At 49.3% G+C, this 25,829-nt stretch overlaps 1 long non-coding RNA gene and 1 pseudogene across 1 annotated transcript; one reads left to right on the top strand and one right to left on the bottom strand.

Annotated features, from left to right (window-relative positions):
• Positions 1–2,880: 2,880 nt before the first annotated feature.
• LOC128628229 (uncharacterized) lies at positions 2,881–5,854 on the bottom strand. The gene is made up of 3 exons (XR_008392552.1): positions 5,777–5,854; positions 5,005–5,095; positions 2,881–3,137 (listed from the first exon to the last, which is right to left on the bottom strand). It is a non-coding gene; the product is annotated as an uncharacterized LOC128628229 (long non-coding RNA).
• A 1,873-nt stretch (positions 5,855–7,727) lies between these two features.
• Positions 7,728–23,212, top strand: LOC119065226 (PDZ domain-containing protein 4-like; annotated as a pseudogene).
• The last annotated feature ends 2,617 nt before the right edge of the window (positions 23,213–25,829 follow it).

Genomic DNA, 25,829 nt, shown 5'->3' with positions numbered 1-25,829 from the left:
GGAAATATAGAATCTAAAGAACCTGTGACACATGGACATAAACGAAAGGGGGAGAATGGGGGGAGAGCGGGTGTGCAGGGTGAAAGGGAATGAAGGGGAAGAAATAGGACAACTGTAATGGCATAATCAATAAAATATATTTTTTTTAAAAGCAAGGATCTACAACCAAGATTACCTAGTAAAGCTATCATTTAGAATGGAAAGGCAGGTAAAGTGCTCCCCAGACAAGGTAAAGCTAAAAGAATTTATCATTGCTAAGCCATTATTACACAAAATGTTAAAGGGACTTATTTAAGAAAAAGAAGAAGGTTAACTATGAACAGTAAAATGACAAGAAACTCACAGCTATCAACAACTGAGTCTAAAAGATAAAAACAAAAACAAACTAAGCAAACAACCAGAACACGGACCGAATCATAGGTGTGGAGATCATTTTGAGTGTTATCAGCTGGGAGGAAGAAGGGGAAGCAAGGAGAAAATGGCACAGGGGTCAAGAAGCAGTGTAGGAGACCGTTCTGTGTGGCGTGGGCCCAGCTCCCACTCGGAGATGCACAGGACCCATGCCTACAGATAGGTTGTGAAGTGGGGAATCAGGCCTGCAATATGCCTAGGTCGCTCCGAGTCTTTCTTTTTGCTAAAAAAAACTCCCTCACCAAGATTTGTGGCAAACATTTACTGCAAAATAACTTCCTAAAATCCATGCTAAACCTTCTGAGGATGGGTATAACCTGTTCAACCACTTTTGCCTTTTCATTTGCAAATATCCCTCTTCTGTGATGTGATTAGCAGCATTGGCTCCTTTGTTTTCTGTAAAAGGTAATCACCTAAAGCAACCCACGCATAGTAAATGAGGACCATCATGTAATGTGCCGAAAAACCCAATAAAGGCTGGTCACATGGGGCAAGGGCTGTGGCTTTTGCTCCCCTTGAGAGAAAAAGCCATGCTGTCCCTTTTCTTCCACCAGACTCGGTAGTATGTGTGAATGTCTCATTTCATCCATAATGACATGGACACTGAGGGTCGGTGTCCACATCAAAGCATAAATGGTAGGAATAAAATAGACAGGTGTATATTAAGAATAGTATAGGAAATGAAGAAGCCAAAGAACATGCACACATGATGCATGGACATGAACTAAGGGGACAGGGAATTGTTGGGAAGGCAGACACTGGGTGGAGGTGGGGAAAGGAAAAAATTGGGACAAGTATAACAGCATAATTAATAAAATATACTTAAAATAAAAATAAAATAAAACTCTAGTGATTCTTAGTAAAAAAAAAAAGACATTCCCAGATGGACAAAAGCTGAGGAACTTCATCGCTAGTTGTCCTCACCTACATGTAATGATGAAAGGATCCATTTAAGCTGAAATAACACTAGGAAGTAACTTCAAGCTAGATGGAGAAATAAAGAACACTGGTAAATGTAACTACGTGCAGCTCAATAAAAAAGCCAGCATTATGCTTTTTTGTTATTTTGGTAAGTTTTCTCTCCTATATGACTTAAAAGAAAATATCATGCTCAAATGCCCATCAGCTGATGCATGAATAAAGAAATGGTTGTGTAGTCATAAGATGGAATATTATTTGGCCACAAAAAGAATGAAGTACTCATATATACTATAATATGGATGAACAATGAAGATATTTCGATAAGTGAAATGATTCCATTTATATAAAATATCTGGAAGAGGCAAATAGAGACAGGAAGCCGGTTAGTGGTTCCAGGGCTGGGGTGGGGGTGTGACCCATTGATGGGCAAACAATTTCCTTCTTTGGGGATGAAGTTGCTCTGGAACTGGGCTGGGTGATGGCTGCTCAGCACCCCGTGTTGCGTATGTACTGGGCGTCAATGAATTGTACACTTAAAGTGGTAAAAATGGTAAATTTTATGTTACATATGTTTTACATTAATTTTTTTTAAGGCTTGGGAATATATTCCAAAAACTTTTATGTGGTAAAGTCAGGGCTGCTTTAGAATTGGCCCATCTGTCTGCGCCCACCAGGACTTCATCTGCCCCTCAGAGCTCCCCTCACTCTTCCACCTGGAAAAAGGTATCTTTCAGAACATCCTCTACATAAACAAGGTCTAAACCCCAAAATGACTTTCTGCCTTGAATCCAAATACTCAGGTGCAAGTCTGAGGCAAATTTTCAGTGCAAGTTAGGAGCTTCAGTGCAAGTTAGAACCTTAATTAGTAAGAGTCATTGAGAATGACATGATTAGCCTTGATGCGAGGGGTGTCATGCCTGCCTTAGTGAAGAAAACTTGGTTGCAAATAACATGTAGTTTTGGGTCTTGCAGGAGGGTCCTCAGCGGAGGAACTGGAGATGGCTCTAGGAGCGCCAGGCACCCGTACCTCGCTGGTCCCTGAAGACTCACCCACCTCCCCCCAAACCAGAGAAAGGTGGGAACTCTTCCCTGGGCCCACCCTTCACCAGGTTCCACGGACGAGGACGCACTGCGAGTGGGACCCATCCCGGGACCCCAGCTGCGTTTCCCACGTGTGGGGTCTCCGCGCACACGGCTCACTCCCAGGTGGGCTCCCCAGGCTCCTCCAAGTCTCAAGGCCAGCACTGCCTGCGTGGACACAGGCCGCACAGTCAGACACCCGCACGCTGACGGCCTTCTCGGCGCTGCCTCCGCTGCTCCTCTGCGCTCCGCGGCCCGAGGGTGGGTGGTGGGCTGCGGACGCAGAGTTCGTTTCTTCTGAGGAGCCAGCAGCAGGGATCTCTGTTCTCCGGAGTCCAGCTGAGAGATTCTGTGTGCGGTTGGCACAAAATGTCTACTTCACATGTTGTGTTTTGAAATTTAAAATGTTTTTCATATAAAAAAATAAAAAGTCTTTTCACTACAGAGGACTTTAAAATGCACAGACAAAATACAGAAATATGGCCCCCCCCTCAAAAATCACCGCTAACCATTCCGCCGTGGGGAGCTCATGGACCCCAGCGTGGGTGGCGCTCCCTGGGGCCGCCCGGTGTGGGGTCCCGGTTGCCACTCTGTGGTTTTCTGTGAGCGCAGCACAGGGAACACGTCAGTAACACGGGATGACTGTGTGGTGCAGGTGGGACTCGAAACGTGGAGGGAAACACACTGGGGAAGTGATGTGATTGTCTAACCGCCATGCTGTACACCTGTCACAAATGCAAATAATATTGAACATCAACTGTAATCGAAAAATAAAATTAAAAATATATATATTGAAATGTTATACACAATACTTTAGAAATATATTATTCTATGTTATATATAATATAGGTGTATGTACATGTTTGTGTTCGTTTTAGAAAGTTGCATTCAGCCCTGGCTGGTGTGGCTTGGCGGGCTGGGTGTCATCCCACAAACCAAAAGGTTGGTGGTTGATTCCAGGTGAGGGCACACGCCCAGGTTGTGGTGTATGAGAGGCAACCAACTGATGTTTCTCTCCCTCTCTTCCTCTCTCTCTAAAAATAAACAAATATTTTTTTTACAAAAGGAGTGCTGCATTCATATGATATGGACTATTTATTTCTGAATATGGACTATTTCTGAAATGTGTTATTATACAAGAGGTTTACCGTGTTACAAACGCTGCATGAATTTATAACACTTTTGCAAGCTTCATACCATTTCGAACAACATGATACAAGAAGGTTCTTTTTCTATCCATCTGCTTTCAGCTCTTCTTCCCATAAACAATGATTTGATAAGCATTGTTGTGCATAAAGATTTTTCTCTGCTTGGGATTTTTAAACTGACAGGCTACTCAAATGGCCAATATTAGGCCAAAGCATTTGACCATTTCACGCCTCTTCACACACAGGGTCAAACTGCTTCTCTCAGTCGCTGCACTGACACATCCACTCACTGAACACAGACCCACTGAGCCCCTCTGCGAGCTGGAGCCAATGCGGGGGATGCGGTGGTGAGGAGCCAGACGAGGCCCCTGCTCACTGAGCATGTATTTCAGTGACACTCACAATAAGCAAGATTTGTTCTAAGATCAGTGATAACTGCTGTGGAGAAAAACATGCATGGGCTGGATTGGGGGTGCAGGACGGCAGAGCATATTCTCAGTTTGTTGGACAGGACGTCCCTGGGGACGTGACCCTGAACACTTGAGCACCTGGGTGGAGTGAGGAGCAGCCATGTGGTCCCTGGAGAGGAGGGGCCCACAGGGAGTCACGGCAGGGCGGGCGCCTGCGTGAGGACGGGCAGTGTCCAGAGGCCAGGTGAGCAGGACCCGTGAGCCGGGCTGAGAGTGGTGGGAAGAGGCCGGACGGTCAGGGGCCCCTGTCCTGAGGGGCTGGCAGGCATCAGTGAGGGGTGGGGAGCTCACTCTGCCCAAGGAGGGGGACACTGGAGTGTTGTGTGGGAGGCGGTGGTGAGGACACGCCCTGATTCACAGTGGGAAGGCCACTGTGTCTGTCATGTGGGTGACGGGCATGAGGGGCAGCAGGAGCCCAGCTGGAAGGCCGTCTGCTTCCCATTGTGAGAGGAGGGGTCCAGATGGGGTGTGGGAAGCGACTGGACCCAGGGCTGGTACAACCGAAGGCAGCGTTAGCGGTAATTCCAGGAGAACCACACCTGTACTCACTGACCTTAGTGCCATGGTTGGCTCCAGGTGGCCTACTGCCACAACCCAAAGTGAGATGCGTGGATCATTTAAACATCAACAGCAAGATAAATCCACATTTCCAAATGTTACACTCTCCCCATCCCTTTGCTCTCTAGCCCTGTGGCTGCAGCTTCCTGGGGCCATGTCGCTGAGGAACCACTGGGGGGGGGGGAACAGCAAGGATGGGCAGGGAGAGGATCACAGAGACTGAGGGGCAAAGGGATCAATGGGGCGGGGGAGGGGGCATCCCACTCCTGAACCATGAGCTGGGGAAGGCTGACAATCTGAAAAACACTCCGTGGGTCATCAACATTTCTGAGAAATACATCAAATTTGTGAAGTGAAAGAATGAACACTGAACTCAGAATGCAAACGACTCAGGAATCTTTTGAAGACACGCCTACCTGAAAAGGACTCCAAGGAGGAGGAAGGATCCAGGTGCAGGGCGAGTAAAGCTTTCCTTCCCACTCCGAGGGCAGAGGTGTCTGGGAGCAACTGGAGCCACGGAGAGGACAGTCAGGCAGGATGGAGAAGAGGCTGACCTGCAGGGGGCGCTCTGAGACGGCGATTTTATCCAGTGCGCCGCACGAGTTTTAAAACATGCGCTACCTGACTGTTTAGTCAGGGGCACTGACCTCTTTTCCCTCAGGCTGTCAAATTAAAAGTGACAACAGCCAACACAACGCTAGCCATCGTGTGTGAGTGAATGAAAATTATACTCATCTTTTGTCAGATCGGCAGAAATAGAACATTCTTTTTGGTGTGCCACGGAATTTTAGCAATTAGTTTGTGTGTGCATGAGATGAAAAAAGCTGAAAATCGTTGGCTTGGAGTGTTCCCTCCCCAGGCACAGGCTGAGCGCTCAGCAGATCTGACACCCGAAGGTGCCCCTGTGTCCTCTGCCCCCATCAGTGCCTGTGCTCCCCTCCCGCATCTCCCCTCCCAGATGACGTCCTGCATCTGGGACCAGCTCCCCCATTTCCGAGACTGGTGGAGGCCGAAGGCTCAGATTCTGTGTCACCGACCCAGAGATAAGCATCGCGGGGTCTGCAGGAAGTGAGTGTGTCCGTGGGACGTGGCAAATCAACCACGACCCTTGTAACCAAGAGCATGCGTGGCTTCATTCAACCCTCATCACTCAGGGACGAGGGCACGATTTTGTTTTCTTTTCCTTACCTATTCAAGCTGCATCTGCAGGGGCGGGTGAGCCAGGCAGTGAGGAGGAAAGGAGGCCGTGCGGGGCGGGAGGACCTGACTCGTGTGCTCACTCCCCTCCCCTGTGGAGGGAGAAGGGGGAGGTGGGACGGCTGGACGGGGCTCAGCCAACCAGACAACGCAGGGAGGGGCATCTGAGGGGAAAGACTGTGCGGGCCCCACTGGGAGGGAGGTGGGCGGGCCGTCAGGACCTGCGTGTGGGCAGGGGTAAGAGGAGGAGCACTGGGAGGAGACACCGTGATCTGTGTTCTTCAAGGGGATGCTTGGAGTTTTATTTGTAGTGACTTTTCCGAATGGATAATTATCTTCATAATTTCATCATGATTCTTAGTATTAAAGGAATTTACTTTATCATTATCAAATAATATTATATTTAACATTTTATACCTTTGATAATTTCAGAGAAATCTGAATATAATTTGATTTTTCCAGACACGTGATCAGAATGTAATTTTTTAATTATTTCATTTCTAAGTAATATTTTTAATTTCTCCTTGAAATTTTTGTCATCTTTGTCATTTTTGTCATCTTTACGAGTTTCTGTAATATTTTTCCACTGAGTGTAAAATTTATTCTTTGTGCCCTGGCTGGTGTGGCTCAGTGGGTTGGGCAAAATGCTGCAAAGCAAAAGGCCACTGGTTTGATTCCCCATCAGGGCACATGCCTGGGTTGCAAGTTTGGTCCCCAGTGGGAGCCATGTGAAAGACAACTAATTAATATTTCTTTCTCACCTCAATGTTTCTCTTCCTCTCTTTCTTCTTCTCTCTCTAAAAATAAATAAATAAAATATTTTAAAAATAAAATAAAATTCACTCTTTATTTCACAAATTATTGCCTTTATTATAAAATTGTGTAGAACTGTAGTAAAAGCCTCTGGTATTGTTAGTAAAATGATAGAACTTATATTACTAAAATTAATTATTTTATATTTATTCAGTTGTTTTTCTGTTTCGAACTAGTCTTGCATTATAATAGTTAACATTTCTTGATGCCTTGCTATGTGCAAGGCTCTGTTTTAGAGATTCACAGATACTGAGTGTGATCTCAATCAGATTTACGAGTAAACCAGTGCCCTGGCTTCCTCAATAATCTCCATTCTACACAAGAGGAAACTAAGTCACAGACGGTGAAATAACTGGTCCATGGTCAGGAAGTCAGGAAGCAGCAAAAAGGGGCTTCGCAGCCAGGAAATGTCACTCTAAACCCGTGTGATTACCTTCCTATAATGCATCCTTACTTAAATAGAAAAATCCATTTACATAATTTTAAATGTTTTTGTTTAATTTATTCACATTTTTAAGTATTTAATTTTGGGGGGGAAGCATATATTTATTGTGTCATTTTTGTCTCTTAGTTCTTGCATTTAAGCAAGAGTGTATTTACCACATATCAGGAACCAAGTGTTTGGGAGAATTAATTTTGGTATTTAAAAATTACCAAAAAATATTGAAATGCAAAGAAAGGATAGTCCTCAAAGTTTTGAAGGAGGAAGTCTAATTCCCCTGGACCTTTAACACACTTCACAGGACATGCTCATTCCCCGGACGCAGCCATGGTAGGGGGTGGCATTCACCGTGGAGGGGGAGACATGCCTGGTGTCTGCACCACAGCGAGGAAAACACAGAACACGGACCCTCCTGACTCACCCAGTCCATCAAGACGAGGACCCCTTTTCTCACACTGCTGTCAGGGAATCTGACACCTTCAGGGGTCATATGCTTTACATCCACCCTCTGCCTGGAGAGTGAGGACATTTCCTACGAACTGGTTCCTATTTTGGAATCCAGCCACACCCAGGGGAAGCAGGAGGCTGCCCTGGCTCATCATCTCTAACGTTTCAGGAGGGAGGCCCGTGGAGTGAGAGCTGCTCTGACTGCGATTCTCGCAGACCCGGCCTTTCCCAGGCTCCAGAATGCTGGTCCTGCAGGTCCCTGGCAGCCCCTGGATGGCAGCCCTGATGATGTCCTTGGTGATGCTGAGCTCCCCTTTGGCTCAGGGCAGAGACCCCCCACACAAGAGCAGAGCTGCTGCTCTGGGAGGCCCGGCTCCGGGGAGTGGCCCCTGGGGCTTTCCCACGTGGGCCCCACTCACAGAGAGGCCTTGGGGTCCGACATCGTCCAGGGCCACGGTTCCCACCAGAGAAAGAAGGAGATTGTGTCTGTTGGACACAAGGGTACCCGGTGGTCTGGATGGATTTTGGAGGGACAAAGTTCTCATGGAGGGGTCACGATGACATTTCAACATCAAAGATCTGAAAGGGGAAGCCACGGTCACTCGGCCGTGTCCAGGGTCCCAGGACGGTGCTGTGCAGCCAGGGCTCCAGGTAGACACCCTTCCACAGAGCAGGGCGGGGCCCATGCCACAGTCAGTCCAGAGGAGCAGAGGAGGGCGTGAGGACGGGCCGAGGTTGAGGCGGGACAGGGTACCTGCTGCAGCTGACAGTTGCCACGTCAGGAACCGATCAGAGCATATCCGGGTAGGGCCAGAGAGGAAGTGAGAAACAGGACATGGCCTCTCTTAGCCCCAATTTCCCACCAAGCCCATGCATGATAGAACAGGGAACAGAACAGTGAAGTCGCTTATGTTAAAATTCCCAGCCTCTCCATCACCCATAAAGCCAGCCCCACTGCTTCCTGAGGATCAGGTTTTCTCAGGCTTCTTCCCCAGTTTCCAGAACTGAAGCTTCCTTTGAAACTTCCCAATCCATCTACCCAAACTCCATCCCATTGTGCCCATGTCTCAGGCAGAGGGAAGGGGAAGATTTTCTGACATTCATCACTCAGGTGGGCACAGAACCGGACCAGGGCAGCTCAGCTGTGCAGCCTGTGCCTGCCGGTGAGAGAGAAATGGAGGCGCTGGGGTCTCGGAGGGCAGGACGGCCTGTGGGAGCAGCTGGTGAGATGGGACGATGCCCAACAGGAGGTGAGAGAAGAGGTGGTGGTGCAGGGCGGGCCCAGGAGAAGCTCTTCTGGGAGCCGGGCGGTGGTGGCCGCTCACGTGAGTTCATTGAAATGAGGGTGTGAGGCTTCTCTGGGGTGAATAGTGAACAGCATGGTGGGTGGATCTGGGGGAGACCGGTGGGTTCCGATTAGTGAGAGGAATGAGATGAGTGTTAAGGTGGTCAGTGATGTGGGCTGTGAAAGAACTGACGAGAAGAAAGTGTAGAAAATAGTTTTTATTCACCATGAAAGGAGAGGGACAGGTGTAGGGAGATATATCAGCCTTGGTTGTTGGGGGGGAGCTTTGAGCTTTTATTGGATTATAATTGGATTAAAGAGGGGTGGGGGTTGCTGTTGTGTGACCCCTGGGCTGTTGGGACATTGTATCATGAGGCTGCAGTTTGTTCTGCCAGTGGCTATAGGGAGCCAGTTAGTTCTGTTCTTGCTTTCCAGTAATTTCCAGTTCTGGGGACACAAGCTCAGAAGAGTAAAACAGCAGTCATGTTTAACAAGGTCGTAGGCCTTCTAGGCAAATGGTACCACAACGGCAAAAGGGACTGGCTTTGTCCTTTCAATGAGTGGTCACGTGTGAAAGAGTTGCCCGGGCGAAGGGGAGGGGAGTTCACAGTGCTCTGCACAGGTGCCAAGCTGAGAAACACAATGTGCAGTCCAGGGGCTGGGCTCCAAGGCGTCATCAGACTCCTGCATTTCCTTCTTCCAACTTCTCAAGGTTTCTTCAGCTTCCAACAGAGCAGTGGAAAAAGAGGTGGAAACAAAGAGACTATCAGCATTAAGTTAGTAAAACCCCCTTTTGGAGGATTAAGGCTGTGCCCCAAGTGAGGCAGGAGACAGCACAGGAAGAACTCTGAGACTGCACTGCTGTTACTGGCCAGCGTCTAGCACCCTGGTTGTCAGGAAATGCCTTTTACGACTTAGGCAGAATAAATAGTAAACTGAGGCAGGGGCGAGGAAGAAGACATGTCTCACATGCTAACTCAGCAGTCCTGAGCCTGGTCTGACAATATTGCCAGGTGTTCCAACATCACAAAAAACAATGTGTTAGCAAGAAAGAAGGGAAATCCTTGAAGTTCTGTGTAGCATTTCCACTGTCTGGGAAAGAAAGCCTTCAAACTGTGCTTTCATCCCAGGGACTGGAATGTGGGAGAGGGTCCCTGGTGCCCAAAGAACAGCCCATAAAACAACTTTGGTTAATTGCCTACCTCTGGTCACTATCCGTTTTACAAGGGAGTCCCTGATGCTTATAGAAAGAGCCCATAAATAATTTTGGGAAAGTGCCCCAATTTTAATTAACTGCCTCCTGTCACGTATTTGTTTTACAACAAGATGAACAAATGGGGTCTGGAGCAAGATAAGGATTCGAGCTAACAGACCCCCACATATACCTAAGTTTGGGTAGACACATCCCCCAGGGAAGCTGGCACATTTACCCATTAATCAATATGTAACTTTTTTCCTCCTATTCCACCAACTATATGAGTCCTCAGGACAAAGGACTCACTCGCTCTCTCAGGGGCTTTGAGTGCTCTTGGCTCTCCAGCCATTGGGCCTCTGGCCACCCGGGGGCTTGCCACCCTGGCCTTAAGCTGCTCTTGCTTTTGTCGCCCTGCTTTGCCCTGAAACTTTGCCTTTCACCCCCTATTCTACCAAGTCCTGCTCTCTTCCATGGGAACGGGATACTAATAAACTGATGACATACTACTAGATTTGTTGATCTGTAGTTCTTGACATGCATCAGCAAGAAGAACCAGGTCTCTCCCGTCAACACAAGGACAGCTCTTTTTGAGTCATTCTGAGCAGTCTGGGCTCGGTCTTTGTGCTTCTCTTTGTCTCCACATATTCCAGCCCATCACAGTGAAACTAGAAAAGCCAGTGTTTAGGCTGCCTATCACCTACCAGATCCAATAAGCAGAGACAGGAAATGAATCTTTATGAGCACTTTATTCAGAAGGCTGGCAATCTGAGAAGATGACAAGCTTGTACCCTAACAGATCATCTTAAATTCCATTAAAAAAACGGCCCTTTTTATAAAGAAAAGAAAAGCGTAGGCAAGGGGTTTGGGATTGTGGGGAAAAGTTAATCACTGCAGCGTTCTTTCCTCTGGGTCCTGGACTGTGGTCTTTATCTGTGTCCCAGGCGGTGCACATCTCTCCCTGGAGGACAGTAATAGCTCAGGTACCATCCTGATTGCTGCAGTCCTCCTGGGCACAAAGGTGGAACTGCTTGTGGTCTCCTGGAGCCAGGGCGGGTCATACCTTCAGTTTCTGAAACAATCGCTTTTATGTGCATTGGTTAATAAGCTTATAGACTATTACCTAAAACCAAAATTTTTCCAACATTTGAGTCCCCCATCAACAGCCTGACAAGGGGAAGGACTCTGCCCTCCACTGAGTGGGACAGATACTGCTATAAATTTTATTCACACCATCTTCTGTAGTTTTAACAGTAGTCCTTCAAGGTAAGAAAAGAAGAATACTATTCCCTTTTACAGGTGAAAAGGCTGAGGCTCAGAGAAGTTACTTTATTTGTCCCAGGTCACACAGCTGGTCTGTGGACATCTTTCATGTACTGTCAACATTGCCTTCCTTATACTCTGGAGTAGTTATGTATTCTTAATATGATCTGGTCTGAAAAAGTGATTTACTTACAGAAGTTTTCAAGCTTTACACTAGAAAGTTCAGATGTCTTCAAGAGTTTCACAAACTGTAATATTTTTCACATACTCACATACACACCAAAAAAAGCAGTCTTGAAAAAACTTTGTCTGATATCTACCTGCTTTGCAAATACTATTTCATTAGGGAGGGGAAAAGTCGAGTACTTTTAAAAAGAAAAATTCAGCCCTGACTGGCGTAGCTCAGTGGATTGAGCTCGGGCCTGTGAACCACACGATTGCGGTTCGATTCCCAGTCAGGGCACATGCCTGGGTTGCAGGCCAGTTCCCAGCAGGGGACTCACGAGAGGCAACCATACATTGATATTTCTCTCTCTCTCTCTCTCCTTCCCTTCCCCTCTAAAGATAAATAAATAAAATCTAAAAAAAAAAGCAAAAAAGAAAAATTCAAACCACTATTCAGGACCACAAAAATGTGTCCTGATTGAAAACAGATGGGGAAAACTATTAGTGGGGGTCTTAGGTCGAGGAGCAGAGCAGGGAGGGCAGGTATAAGACGTATGTCACAGGGACCCCAAACTGGATGGGGCCAGGAACTCACAGGCAGCGAGCACTGGGCAAGCAGACAGGCTCAGGAGTTCGGAGAGAAGGGACGTGCAGCTGGATCCTCACAGGCTGAAAGCTGTGTGTTTTCACTGAGGTTTGCGTGGTGGCTCCTGAGGCTCCCCTTCCTCCCACCTGAGCTGCCAGTGGAGCAGCCTCAAGTTAGGGCATGCGGGACACTGAGGAAGGACAAGAACTGTGACCAGATCGCCCATATCAACTTGGGCCATCTCCACAGTGACAGAGACAATGTCCAGACCCCCTCACACCCTCCTCCTTCTGCTCCTGGAACCTCAAGTTTCCTTGACAGCAACTCATTGAGGCTCCTGAGCAGCAGGAAAAACAGGCAGAGAAGCTTCATTTGGAGCCTGGGTTCCCTGACTCAACCCTGAACAGACACAGTGAGCCTCGGGTTGACATACTCTTCAAATTCCTTTCTTCTGCCTCTGGGCAGCATTGACCTCATTCTCTGGCCTGGGGAGTTGTGTGATCAATTCAATCTGGAGTTTCCACTTACATTTTAAGTCATATAGAAAAGCTGCAACTTAAAGACTCCTTCAATAGAAAACATCCAATTATATTACAGACATAGTCATTTATAATCCATTCCCTCTGGCCATCATGTTAAGCAAGAAGAACAAGGAGGAATCACACTTCCTGGTTTTAAAATACATTACAAAGCTGCAGTAATCAAAATAGTATGGAACTAGCATAAAATTATATACACCAATAGAATGAAATAGAGAACCTGCAAATAATATACACATCTATAGTCAACTGATATTTGACAGAAGTTCCAAGAACATAAAATGAGGAAAGGACAGTCTTTTCAATGAGTGATATTGACAAATTGTATATCCGCCTGCAGAAATATATAAGATTAAATGCTTATCTCACCCCACATACAAAAATCAACTCAAAATGGATTAAAGACTTGAATGTAAGATCTGAAACCATAAAACTTCTGAGGAAAGCACAGAGGAAAAGCTTTCTAATATTGGTCTTGGCAATGATTTTACTGAATATGACACCAAAAACATATGCAACAAAAGCAAAAGTAGACAAATGGAATTGCATCAAACTAGAAAGCTTCTGCAAAGGGAAAAAAACAATCAACATAGTAAAAAGGAAACCTATGGAACAGGAGAAAATATTTGCAAACCATATATTTGATAAGAGGTTGACATCCAAAATGTATAAGGAGGTCATCCAGCTCTATAACAATAAAGATTAAAAATTGACAAAGGACCTAAATAAACATTTTCCAAAGAACAAATATAAATGACCAACAGGTCTGTGCAAAGGTGCTCAATTTTACTAGTTACCATGGAAATGCAAATCAAAACCACAATGAGATATCACCCCACACCTGTTAGGATGGCTATTATCAAAACACAGAGGACAATGAATGTTGGCAAGAAGGTAGAGGAAAAGGAACAATTGTACACCTTTGGTGGGAATGTAAATTAGAACTGCCACTGTGGAAATCAGTATGGAGATTCCTCAACAAAGGCACAATAAAGCTTCCATAGAATACAGCAAGCCCACTCCTCCGGAGTATATATCCAAAGCAAATACAATCTGAGTATTGAAGAGATATCTGCACTTCCCTACTCGTTTCAGCATTAATCACAACAGCCAACCTATAAACACAACCCAAATGCCCGTAGACTGCTGGTGGGTAAGAAAATGCGCATCTACATGGTGAAGTATTATTCGACCTTTTGAAAGAGGGGAATCCGCCGTTTGCGAGAACGCGGATGACCACGGAGGACATCACGCTCAGTAAAACAAGCCGGATGCAGAAGGACTAACGCTGCACGGACTCCCCCCAGCGGGACGGACAGAAGTAGAGAGCAGGGCGGGTGCTACCGGAGGCCGGCGGGAGGGGCGGGAGGTGCAGGTCAAGGAGGGCGCAGTTTCGGTCCCGCGGTTGAGTGCGTCCTGGGCACCGCACACGGAGCGCGGCCGTGCCGACAGGACTGGACTGTGGGCGCTCTCAGCACACAGGGCAAGAGACAGGAGGGAAACAGCTGTGCGAGGGGAGGGAGGCGCGGAGGGTCTTGGCTGTGCTGAGACTGTAGCACATTTCACGACGGGCCGTGGGTCGCACGGTAAATATGTGCAGTTTTTTAAAAGATTTTACTTACTTATTTTTAGAGAGAGGGGAAGGGAGAAAGAGAGGGAGAGAAACATTGATGTGTAAGAGACACATGGATCAGTTGCCTCTCACACACGGCAACTGGGGACCTGGCCCACAACCCAGGCATGTGCCCTGACTGGGAATCAAACTGGTGACCTTTGGGTTTGCAGGCTGGTGCTCAGTTCACTGAGCCACATCAAGCCAGGGCAATACGTACAATTTTTGGTTGTCAAATATACCTAAGAAAGCTGGAAACATTTTTTAAAAATATAATCAATTCTCTTCTCATTCTTTGTTTGATTCATAAGTATGTACTAAGGCTTAGGTTAGGTGCTGTATAAAAATATAAATTAAAATGCCCTGGCTGGTGTGGCTCAGTGGATCGGGCACTCAACCTCGTCAGGGCCATTTGGGGACGGGACGGGTCAGGGAGGAAGTGGACCTGACAGATGCCCGAGTGGTGGTGGCGGCCAGGCCTGAACACGGCGTGACAGGAGGCTCTCGTCCTCGTCCTCACTCCCTTCATAAATAAATGCCTGGACGTGATCACAGCCGTTGTCACCTGAGCCCGTACTGTGTTGTAGGCCAATGTCACAGCCTCCCTTCTGGGTCTGTTAACCCACACAGTGTTGTCAGAAAACATCACTGTCCCCATTTTGGTACAAGGACACTGTGTCTCACTGAGGTCACACAGCTACTATGTCATTGAGACAGAAGAGGAACGAGGTCGTCTTCACACAGAAGCCATGACCTTAAGCTTCACACTTACTGGTCTCAGCGCTGTAAGTGCGAAGAGGCCGTCCTTCCCGTCCCTAGTTTGAATAGACGTTGCTTCTCCTTCCATCTCCACCCTCACCACCTCTTGCCTGTTGTGGAAGGTCCAGTCCGTGCCCCACCTCCCTCCAGAGCCTTCCTGCTGCACAGATCAGATGACGCCCATGCCCTGCAGGAAAACCCCCGGGCCCCGCAGCACAGACAGCTGGCAGCACCACTGCCCGCCTGCCCTGTCCACTGTCACCTCAGTCACCCTCTTCCCTTTCCTGCGGCTCCTTCCTGTCTCTGGGCACCTCTGCCAGAGCGCTCTTGTCCTCTGCTCCTCTTTAGACCCCGATGAACAGCAGCTCCCTGCACACCTGCTGGGCCTCCAGCTCTCAGCAAACTGCAGACCTGCCTCCTATGCCCCTGCACCGGCTCCCAGGCCTCCGGGAACCGCTGTCACTGCGGCCACACTGTGTCCCCTGAGGCGGGGCTCTTTATTATCAATGCCGGAGACTACTTCAGAGATTATTTAGTTAAACCCCCCATTTATTGGGTAAGAAACCTTTGGTCCAGGGAGGGTCTATGATTTTCCCAAGATCTTATGATTGGGTGTGAGGAAAATGTGTATTTTCTCATTTAACTATGCCAGGTGACTGGAGTAAAGAAAATGCCTTTACATCAGCAGCAAAAAGGTAATATTGTGCTGGTGCATTGACTTACTGAGAATGTCAGAGATTGGAGGTGACGTGAAGAGACAGAGAGAACACTGGGGGTGTGGTGAGCACACGGCATCTATTCCAGCCAAGCTCTAGGCCCTGGGTCAGAGGGCAGAGTGACCCCTCTGAGTCCTGTAGTGGACGCTCTGCCGGAAGGAAGATGGAGACCCGGGAGAAAAGGCAAAGACAGGAACTGTGTGGCCCGGGCTGCGCCGCTCAGCAAACAGTGAGGGGCCCTTGTGGGGACATGGGCAGCGGGTCCCGCAGATACTGTGGCCTCTCCCGCTCAGCCCTGCCCTGGTCTTTCACCCACACACAGTTCCCTGTGAACCCCAGGAGGAGCAACTGCTGTGAGTTCAATGGGACACCCGCTTCTTGGAGCGACACATTTACAACAGAGACATGTGCGTCCAGTTTGACAGCGCCCTGGGGTGTCTGTGGCTGTGACCAAGCTCGGGTGCAGGACAGCCAGGAACTGGAACCTCCAGGGGAGGTCCTGGAGCTGAGGGAGCGCGCCGTGGACACGGTGTGCACACAGAGCTGCCAGCTGGACCAGGGTTTCACCCTGAAGCTCAGAGGTGAACGGCGGGTGGGAAAGAGAAGACCCCGGAAGGTCTGGGCTTGGGCGCAGAGGAGGGGACAGGCCTCCTCCCCGTCTCCAGGCCCCAGCGCGTCCCAGGCTGGGTGGCCTGGACCCAAGGGCTTCACGGTGCGTAGGGGCCAGACCACCTGGGAAAGGGCAGGACTCCTGCTAATCCAGCACAGAGGAGCTGAGGACATTGGGTTTGTGGATCTTGCTGCAAACATTTTTTTGAGACATGTGGGTTAAGCGAAGAATGAATCAGGGGCTCCATTCTTCCTCTTTTTGATGAGGAGATCAGACTGGTAGACCAAAGGAATGCTATTGACTATCCAATACATTCTGATTCCGAGACAATATTTGGAAGGATTATGCATCATTTTGAACAAGACAGGGGAATGTACATTTAGGTAATTTCATAGCTGGTTCAACATTTCTGTTCAAAGAACCTTAGTTACTACGTCACCCATTTCTGGTGAAGGTGTTGCCGAGTGCCAGCGGGGACCCTCTCCTGTTCTTCCTGCTCTCTCCGCATTGTGTATGGCAAGGTCGTTCTTGGAACGTCTGAACACTTTATTCTGTTCTCCCTGCACTCTTCCCCAGATCTGCCTCTGAGTGGCTTAACAGACAATATATCCATCTCTAACATCTAGAGGTTGATTTGGCAAGAAAATTGCTAAATGCACTGCATTAACTGTCTCAGTTATCCTAGCAAGATTCTTCTTCTCACTCCTAGTCCAGCCTAAAGTGAATGTGTCCCCCTCCAAGAGGTGCCCCTACAGCACCCCAACCTGCTTGTCTGCCATGTGACGGATTTCTATCCGAGGAACATTCAAGTCCACTGGTTCCTGAACAGACAGGAGGAAACAGCTGGGGGTGTGACCACAAACCCAATCCATAACGGAGACTGGACCTTCCAGATCCTGGTGACGCTGGAAATGACCCCCAGCAGGGAGAAATCTACACCTGCTGAGTGGAGCACGCCAGCTTGGACAGACCTGTCACCAGGGAGTGGAGTGACTTATCTCTCGATAGCCCTCTGGGCTCCAGGCTCAGAATCCACTTACTACCCTTCAGGGCCACACCATCCCGTGTGTCCTCACCAACCCCCTAACTGTGGTCTAGGCTGGGAGCAGCAGGGTTCTGGTGATTCTAGGGTGCAGTTATCCCTGCCCTAGAGGACTCTTAAAGAATCTCTGCTTGTCTGAAAATCCCAGAAAAGCAACCACCTTCATGCCTGGCCCTCACACTGGACCTGGCCTCTCCCTTCCATCTCCCTCCAGTCCCTTATGCTGGGACTTGATGCATTGACCTAAAACCAGCATTTTCCTCTTGTGGGTGTCATCAGTCTGAGACCCAGAACATTAAGTGTGTTCCACATCTGCTCCTCCCCCACAGTGGTTCCACGCTTGGCACTGCCCTCCCCTTTGTCTCCACGGTGCACTAGGCCAGGCTCCAGGCATCGGGCAGGGCCAGGGACTGCAGCAGGTGGGGGTGAGACTGCCCCTGGGTCGGTCCTTCCAGAGGCTCAGCCAGATTCTGCCCGGAGCAAGATGCTGATGGGAGTCGGGGGCTCCATGCTGGGGGGCTCATCACCCTCATGGAGAGCTTCATTCTCCTTGTCAGAGGCCAGCAAGGGAAGAAACTTCTGGAAAGTGGTGAATATTGCCTTTCCACTGCCTCACTCAGTGATGAAGTTGAGACAGAAAAGCAAAATGACAGAGCAAATGAGGCCACAGCGATGAGATTCTGACCAGGCGATGACAGCTGCAGAGGGAAGAAGATGCCTAGACCGAGGCCTCGGCCCAGCGACAACCTGAGACCCGAGCAGGGACCCCACGCTGCAGGGTGTTCTGTTGAGCCTGGGGTCAGCGTGAGTCCACAGCTTGGGCCCTGCTTTCATTCCCAGTGGTGTGCGCGTGGGATGCAAAGGTTTGTATAACTTTCCAAGATGCTGCTGCTCCTTACTCCCTCAATGACTAATTCCAACTTCTCTTTCACTCTCATTTCAAGACCAGAAGGACCTCAGCCAGTAGGTGGTCTTTCTGCTCCCTTCCTCCTTCTGGGGTGCGATGTGTTTCACTGCAGCATGCACCAGGAGCACGAATGAGTGCTCTGTGTTCAGGATGCACCACGGAAGCGCCCTGGGGAGCAGGAGAAACTCTCCGAGGCTGACCCTCTTGCTCAGGTTGAGCCAATGGTCCGTTTCCCTCTTTGGGTGGGTACAAGCAATGAGCTTTGCCGAGTCGTTCAAGGAAACGCCAGAAACTCTCTTCCATCGTTCATCAGACCGACGCTCAGCCTCTCTCTATAATTTGTTCTCTCCTGGGATCGAGAGGGAAAGGAAATGGAGCCTCTGAACTTGGGTTGTCTTTGATTCTTCTTCACAGGCTGCTGACCTGACCACAGACATCACCCACAGCCTGGGAACAAGCATTCCTGATCCTTCTGCCGCCCGGCAACCTCCAAAATGGACATTATGGCAGAATTGTGCCCTCAACGCCCATTTCTGAGTCTCTGCGTTTTAATTCACTGCACTTCCTCTTCCTCAAGCTCTCCAGTCTACAGATGCCCTTTCCTGAGGAACAAAACCAGCTGAGTCCAACGTCACCGTCCTCCTCTCTTCCCAGCAGGAGGGACATGGTCATGTGGCCATGTTTATGCTTGAAGGGTTTGGTGACCAGTGAAGAGTCTAGGGACATCACTGTTATTTTAGCCAGGCCTGGAGAAGTAAACTTTATGGTGATCGATTCTCTTATTGCATAGGAGGGCAACTGGTAGAAGACCTCCTAAAGTTTACTTTCTTTCATTGTGGATGCCCAAGTTCATATTGCACCCTTACCTGTGAGGAGGGGAACTGTCACTCCTGCAACCCCAGATGACCCCACACTGACCCTGAATTTGCCACTGAAATTCATGCAGGACAGAGAAGCATGTCTATCACTGAGAATGTGCTGAGATTGTTCCAAGTGTAACGATCATCAGTGATCAGAATGACACGTGACCGGCAGGAGAGTGTCACCAGTCACACTCTTTATGTTGCTGTTCACACCAGCTAAGGCTGTGGCCTCCCCCTTGAGTCTGTGTCTGTTGGACCACCCGGAGCCCCTTCCCTTGTGCGTCCATCACAGGGGAGTCCGTCTCCAGGTCCCACAGGGTCAAAGGCACGTGCATCTCAGTCTGTCCACACAGGCCAGCTTAGAACACAGTTCATTAGGATTCTTGAGAATCATTTAAATTGATGTTTGAGACTGAGAGAGACATCCTATTTCCTGTAGCCATTTCATGGCATGGCCGCCTCCGTCCAAACTCCACACAGCAGGGGTCACAGAGCTACTGGTCCCTGCAGTGCCCACACATCACGTCACCTGTCACACGCAGCAGGGGTCAGAGAGTTTCTTGTCCTTCAGTGCATACACATCACGGTCACCTGTCACTCGTAGCGGCAGGGCCTTGACCAAGCTTCAGGTTTCCTTTCTTCACTGACTTTCTTGTATGGGCTCATGGGAAATCAGTCTAATGAAATATGTTTATACATTATGACTAGAAGTTGTTTTTTTTTTTTGTTGATTTTAAATATTATGAGGTACCAGTTCCCATAAGGGACTATGTTGGGGTCTCCAAGGTCACCCAGGTCAGATGATTCACGGGACTCACAGGTCCCATCACACAGTTGTACTCATAGCTCTGATTTCTTAGAGCAAAAGGTTACGAGGCAAAATCTGCAAAGGGAAAAGGCATGTGGGGTGAAGCCCAGAGAACCGAGGTGAGCTCCCAAGGGTCTCTCTCCCGTTGGAGCCACAGGACACAATCAACTCCCACAGCAGTGAGTTGTGGCCACACAGGAAGCACTGCCCCCAGAAAGCTCAGCAAAGACCCAGCTCTCAGGAGTTTCTTGGGGGCTGGTCACATGGGCGCCCTCTGCTGGGCACAGACCAGAATTGCAGATGCCCAGAATGGGTCACCATAAACCATAACATTTGTACAGTTTAGGACATTCTCACCAGTCCTGAGAAAGGTGGGCACCCTCTCCAAGTCCAAGTTCCTGGCTGTCAGCCAGGGGCCGACCTTGTAAGGAGGCCTCTCACAGTTCGGCAGTCGGACCATCCAGGTTCATGCTTATCTGCACCCGTGCAAACCATCCATTTTGCTGATAATTTTCAAGATAATGTGAGTATCCATTTTTATCAAAGTAAGTCACATACTGATACAGAAAACACTCTTAAATCCTAGTTTTCTGGAAACATTGGTTATTGTAGAAGACAGAGCTAAATTCACATAATTTGTTGTTATTATGTGAAATTATTATTGCAAATGTTTTATGAGTCTTATTAGCATTTAAGCAGTTTTTGAAAAGCTGATGTTACAAACCAAGGATGCAAATGAAAATATTCTATCGTATGAAATTTTTGTTTTTTGCTCCCTGCCATGAGAAACTAAACTTGCTTTCTATTCTGTGATGTTTGTTTCTAGTTGAGAACCAGTGCCCCAAATGAGAAAGAGAAGCTGTAATTCGACATAGTCACTGTCAGTCATGTTGGTGAAAAGAGAGGGCAGTCACTCTATGCCCGAGGAATTCCCGTCCCCGATCCTGACTGTGAACCAGCCCGCACTGTGGGCACTGAGATGAGAGAGGCTTCAGAGTTTGGGATTGTGAGGAGAAAGAAGTAAACACACCTGTCAGCAGAGGGCTGGGAAAACATGTTTATAATGTCTAATTGTTCATTTAACGTTATCGTGAGTAATACTTAAAAGGGACTTAGATTAAAAACTGTTTTTAAGGTCCTGCACAGGGGCCGGTGAAAAACGTTTCCACATTTTCCCCACTTCCCTCACTGGCCAGCACCATGGGAGGGCCTGTGTGGGTCCCTGGTCCAGAAACCCAAGGAGCAGCCCAAAGCGATGCCCCAGGGGAACGGGAAGGAGCTCTCCAAGGTGTCTCAGGAGCTCACGCTGGAGGCCCCACGCTCCTCCAAGGAGCCTCGGGAGATCCAGGTGCTGAGGTGTCACTCCCACCTCTGGGGGGACAGCTCCTGTCACAGCCTGCAGCTGGTGGACAGTGGCACTCAGCCTGACATCACCTTCAAGCTGAGTCCGCCCACCACGCCCACAGTCACCCTGGAGCCTCCATCCTGCCTGAGCTCCCCCTTCAGCTGTGAGTATTAGGACCCAGTGGAGTTCAGCGAGAGCAGCCAGCAGGAGGTGGACCATGCCAGCCACCGGGATGGGCTGGGCCTGATAGTTTGCTGCCACACAGACGGTGGAGAGGACCTGGGCATCAGCACTTGGGAGGTGAATCCTGGCAGCACTGCAGCCAAAGGCGAGATCAGAGAGGGAGATCGAATCACCCACATGCACAGTGGACGCCCAGAACCAGGAGGAGGCCATGGCCTTGCAGAGCCAGGGGAAGAACACCAACATTTCCCTGCCGGTGGCCCGGTCTGAGAGCCAGCTGGCACAGCGATGGAAGGACAGTGACCAGATGACTTCCTGGATGACTTGGACTTAGAGAGTGAGGGGACCTGTGTGTTCAGAATTTGAAATCACCCCTTCCCAGCAGCTCAGAAATGAAGAGGAGAAAGGGCCCCCTCCAATATGAGCTCAGAAATCACCAACAGCCAGGAGCTGGACAGTGGGGTAGGCCTGACTAAGGAAGAGCATTCGCAAGGGGGGAGCTCTGAGCATGACCTGCTGGAAAATGAGCCCCAAAGAGCCACCAACACACCTAGGACCCTGCACGACTTTGGCCTGCAAGGGAACACCCTGCAGAGTAGGGACTCCCACTTCAGCCTGGACTCCCTGCTGGCTGAGGGGGCTGGGCTGGGGGTGGGGAACACCCTGGCCTCACCTACTAGGAGTACCAGCACTACTGGGAGCTCCTGGAGATCAAGTGCCACCTGGAGAACTGCAACCAGTGCAGTCAGGCCTTCTCTTCCCACTGTGCCTCCTGTGGCAACAGTGCCAAGTACTCACCCACAGTGAGAGCCTGTGCCATGAGATGGCCATGCTGGAGCAGGAGCTAAGGCAGCTGGAATTCCAGTGATGCAACATCCTGCTGGTGGAGAAGACTCAGCAGCTGCAGGAGCACTATCTAAGGCCTGACTGCCAGAGGAAGAGAGCCTCTGAGAGTGGGACATGTGGAGGCCAGATGGGTGAGCAGGTGGCAAGCCCAAGAAACATGAGCTGTCTGACATCTCTGAGCTGCCTGAGAAGTCTGACAAGGACAGCACCAGTGCCCACAACAAGGCGGAGAGCTGCCACAGCACCCCACTGCTCACCAAAGCCCTGCTGGAGAGCCCCCTAAGGCGGCCGCTGCTGGCAACTCCAGCTTCAACCACACCCCCTCCAGTCCCCTGTTGCCACACAGGGTGAGGCAGTTCCTCCACGGGAGAGCACCACCAAGTTCCGATCCCTCTCCCAGGATCCCGAGGTGGGCTGGAAACAGCATTCAGAGGACCATGACCATGGCCCCAAGACAGGAGTAACCCTGGCCCCAAGTGCAGCCCTTACCTCTCTAGGCACCACAGAGACCAGGGCCAGGAGAGCAAGCACTGCCAGGCCTGGAGGATCTGGGTCATGGCCACTTGAGTTTGGCCATTGGCCCTTGGGTGGGCAGACCACTACGCACTGAGTAGACAGTCAGGGTGCGCAGCGATGGAACCTGCTACGTGGCCAGGCGGCCTGTGCATGATTGCCTCCAAAAAGCACCAGCCCTGAAGATCCAGGCGCAATGCAGTGGCAGGACCACCGAGGATGATTCGGGGAGCAAGATGAGAATAGGCGGCTCCCGGAGCAAGGAGAACCAAAAGCAGCACCTGATCCAGCCTGGGAGCTGCAGGAGCAGCGTGAGTGTCCAATGCAGAATCAGCTGCTGGGCCTGAGGGAACAACCAACTGGGACAGCAAGGCACCATTGCCTGGAGCCACTGCAAAACTATAAAGAACTGGAACAAGAAGATTCTAGACAGCCGGATCACCATCCAGATGCTTTATTGTCATGCTGTTTCATGGCACTTGCTAGGCTGACATCAAATGGATCTACGATCCTCTGTTCCCAGCCACCATCTGACCCGCCCAGATGGGAGCCCTCTGCTCAGCCCAGGTCCAGCGAGCCTCAGGGGACCCCACCTCCTACTCTCTCTGAGAATCCTGTGTGTGTGCACATATGTGCCCATCTTCTTCATATGTGTGCACAGGATTTTATTACTAGAGAAAAGCCCCTGAGGAGCAGGGGCACCCCTTCAGTTGTGTGCACGTGTGTGTAACACGAGCCCAGGCAGTACAAGTGCACGCACCATGCACACCCTTCCAGGGCTCTCTCAGTGTGGGTTCTTGGGGAGGGGGAAGTTCACCTAAAAAGGAGGTGAACAGGACTGTGCTCAGCTCCAGAGAACGTCCAGCCTCAGAGCTGAGCAGACTGTCCCCTGGCTGGGACCCACCATGACCTGTAGACCAAGGCAACCCTGATTTGGTGGGTTTTCTCCCTTCCTGTGCTCGCCAATTGTTTTTCTGTTTTGTGCACCTGCCCTGGGGGCTGGCAGCTCCTTCAGGCAGCCTGACAAAGGTGACACCCCCAGTGAGGGCTGGGAAGGAGGTGGGGGGGAGAGTAAGAGATGGAGGGTGGGGGTGGGAGGGAAGGGGAGGAAGGGCAAGGGTGGGAAGGAGGAGAAACAGCTCTCCTGCTGGCCTGCTCTCGGAGTCGTGGGGACAAGGAGCCTCTGGCTTGGCTTCCAAGTCTCACCCTGGGAACCACCACCTCTGTGAGCAAGGGAGAGCCAAGACTGGGGGCTGAGGGGGCCGCGTCCACCCAAGAAGAAAAAACGAAGCCCAGGGCAGGGCCCGACTCCATGTGGAGTGTGGCTGCTCTTCTGAGGGCCGGACTCACACCTGACGGGTCCAGAAGCCAAGGCCGGTGAGTAAGAGCAAAAGGCCTGTGTGAGGAGACCCAGGTGGAGCTGAGGGCGTGGCCTGGGCCCCAGTGAGAGGGGTGCCCGGCCAGCTGGGCTGACTGGGGAGGAGATGTCCTGCACCCCACTCTGCAGGTGTGGCCGGGCAGCCCTCAGGGGCTGGTGCACTTGGTGAGGGCTGCCTCAACTCCCGGGCCCCTGGGCCTCAGAGAGCCTCAGCCTGCAGTCAGACAGGCTGCTCACCGCCCGCCACTGGCATCGCAACAACAAAGCTACCTTTTTATGTTATTTTTTTAAAAAAACAACATATTTTGACTGTTATCTCAGAGTCCTGAACATTTGTTCCTCTACTTATAAAGCAGAGCCAATAGATTAATTTAGGGTTGGATAAGGAGAAAAAGGTCTCCCTGATTTTGTCGTTCATCAAGAATCCCTCAAACATGGTGTCAGCCGAGAACAGTGAAGCTGTGCATTAACTCAAAAACTGAACCAGTGGGTTGGGTTTCTTGGGGGTAGAGGGTTGTCACAGGGAAACATGGTGGGTAAATATCCAGGACTTATTTCCCTTCCCTTTTTGATTGGACAACTGCAGAGAGTTAAAATTATGGGGTGTTTTTCATCCTCATGGGAAATGTCCTAAGGATTTAAGAGAAAAGCCAGATGACCCTCCGCATAGAATGTGTTCTTCTTTTTTACAAAAATTAATTTATGTATTTATTTATTACATTTTATTGATTACGCCATTACAGTTGTTCTATTTCTCCCCTGCATTGCCCTCCACCCTGCACACCACCACCCCCACCATTCCCCCCTTTAGTTTATGACCATGTGTCTCAAGTTCTTTAGATTCTATATTTCTCATACTATTTTTGCCCTCCCCACTATCTATTTTCTACCTACCATCTATGCTACTTATTTTCTGTACCTTCTCCCCACTTCTCCTCTTCCCACTCCCCTGTTGCTAACCCTCCATGAGATCTTCATTTCTATGGTTCCACTCCTGGTCTAGCTCTCCTCTTAGTTTGCTTCTATTTTAGGTGTGGTTGTTAATAACTGTGAGTTTGCTGTCCTTTCACTGTTCATATTTTCTATCTTCTTTTTCTTAGATAAGTCCCTTCAACATTTCATATAATAAGGGCTTGGTGATGATGAACTCCTTTAACTTGAGCTTATCTGAGAAGCACTTTATCTGTCCTTCCATTCTAAATGAAAGCTTTGCTGGATAGAGTAATCTTGGATGTAGGTCTTTGGATTTCATGACTTGGAATACTTCTTTCCAGCCCTTTCTTGCCTGTAAGGTCTCTTTTGAGAAATCAGCTGAAAGTCTGATGGAAACTCCTTTGTAGGTGACTGTCCCCTTATCTCTTGCTGCTTCTAGGATTCTCTTCCTCATTCTAATCTTGGCTAACGTAATGATGATGTGCCTTGGTGTGTTCCTTCTTGGGTCCAACTTCTTTGGGACTCTCTGAGCTTCCTGGATTTCCTGGAAGTCTATTTCCTTTGCCAGATTGGGGAAGTTCTCCTTTATTATTGTTGAAATAAGTCTTCCACTTGCTCTTCCTCTTCCCCTTCTGATACCCCTATAATTCAGTTGTTGGAATGTTTAAAGATGTCCTGGAGGTTCCTAAGCCTCTCCTCATTTTTTTGAATTCTTGTATCTTCATCCTTTTCTGTTTGGTCATTTTTGTCTTCCTTCTGGTCTACTCCCTTGATTTGAGTCCCAGTTTCCTCTTCAT

Source organism: Artibeus jamaicensis, unplaced genomic scaffold (assembly GCF_021234435.1).
Source record: "Artibeus jamaicensis isolate MK-2021 breed Jamaican fruit bat unplaced genomic scaffold, CSHL_Jam_final contig_601, whole genome shotgun sequence".
Lineage (NCBI taxonomy): Eukaryota > Metazoa > Chordata > Mammalia > Chiroptera > Phyllostomidae > Artibeus > Artibeus jamaicensis.
The sequence above is the reverse complement of the archived record's forward strand: the minus strand, read 5'-3'. Positions and strand labels throughout refer to the sequence as shown.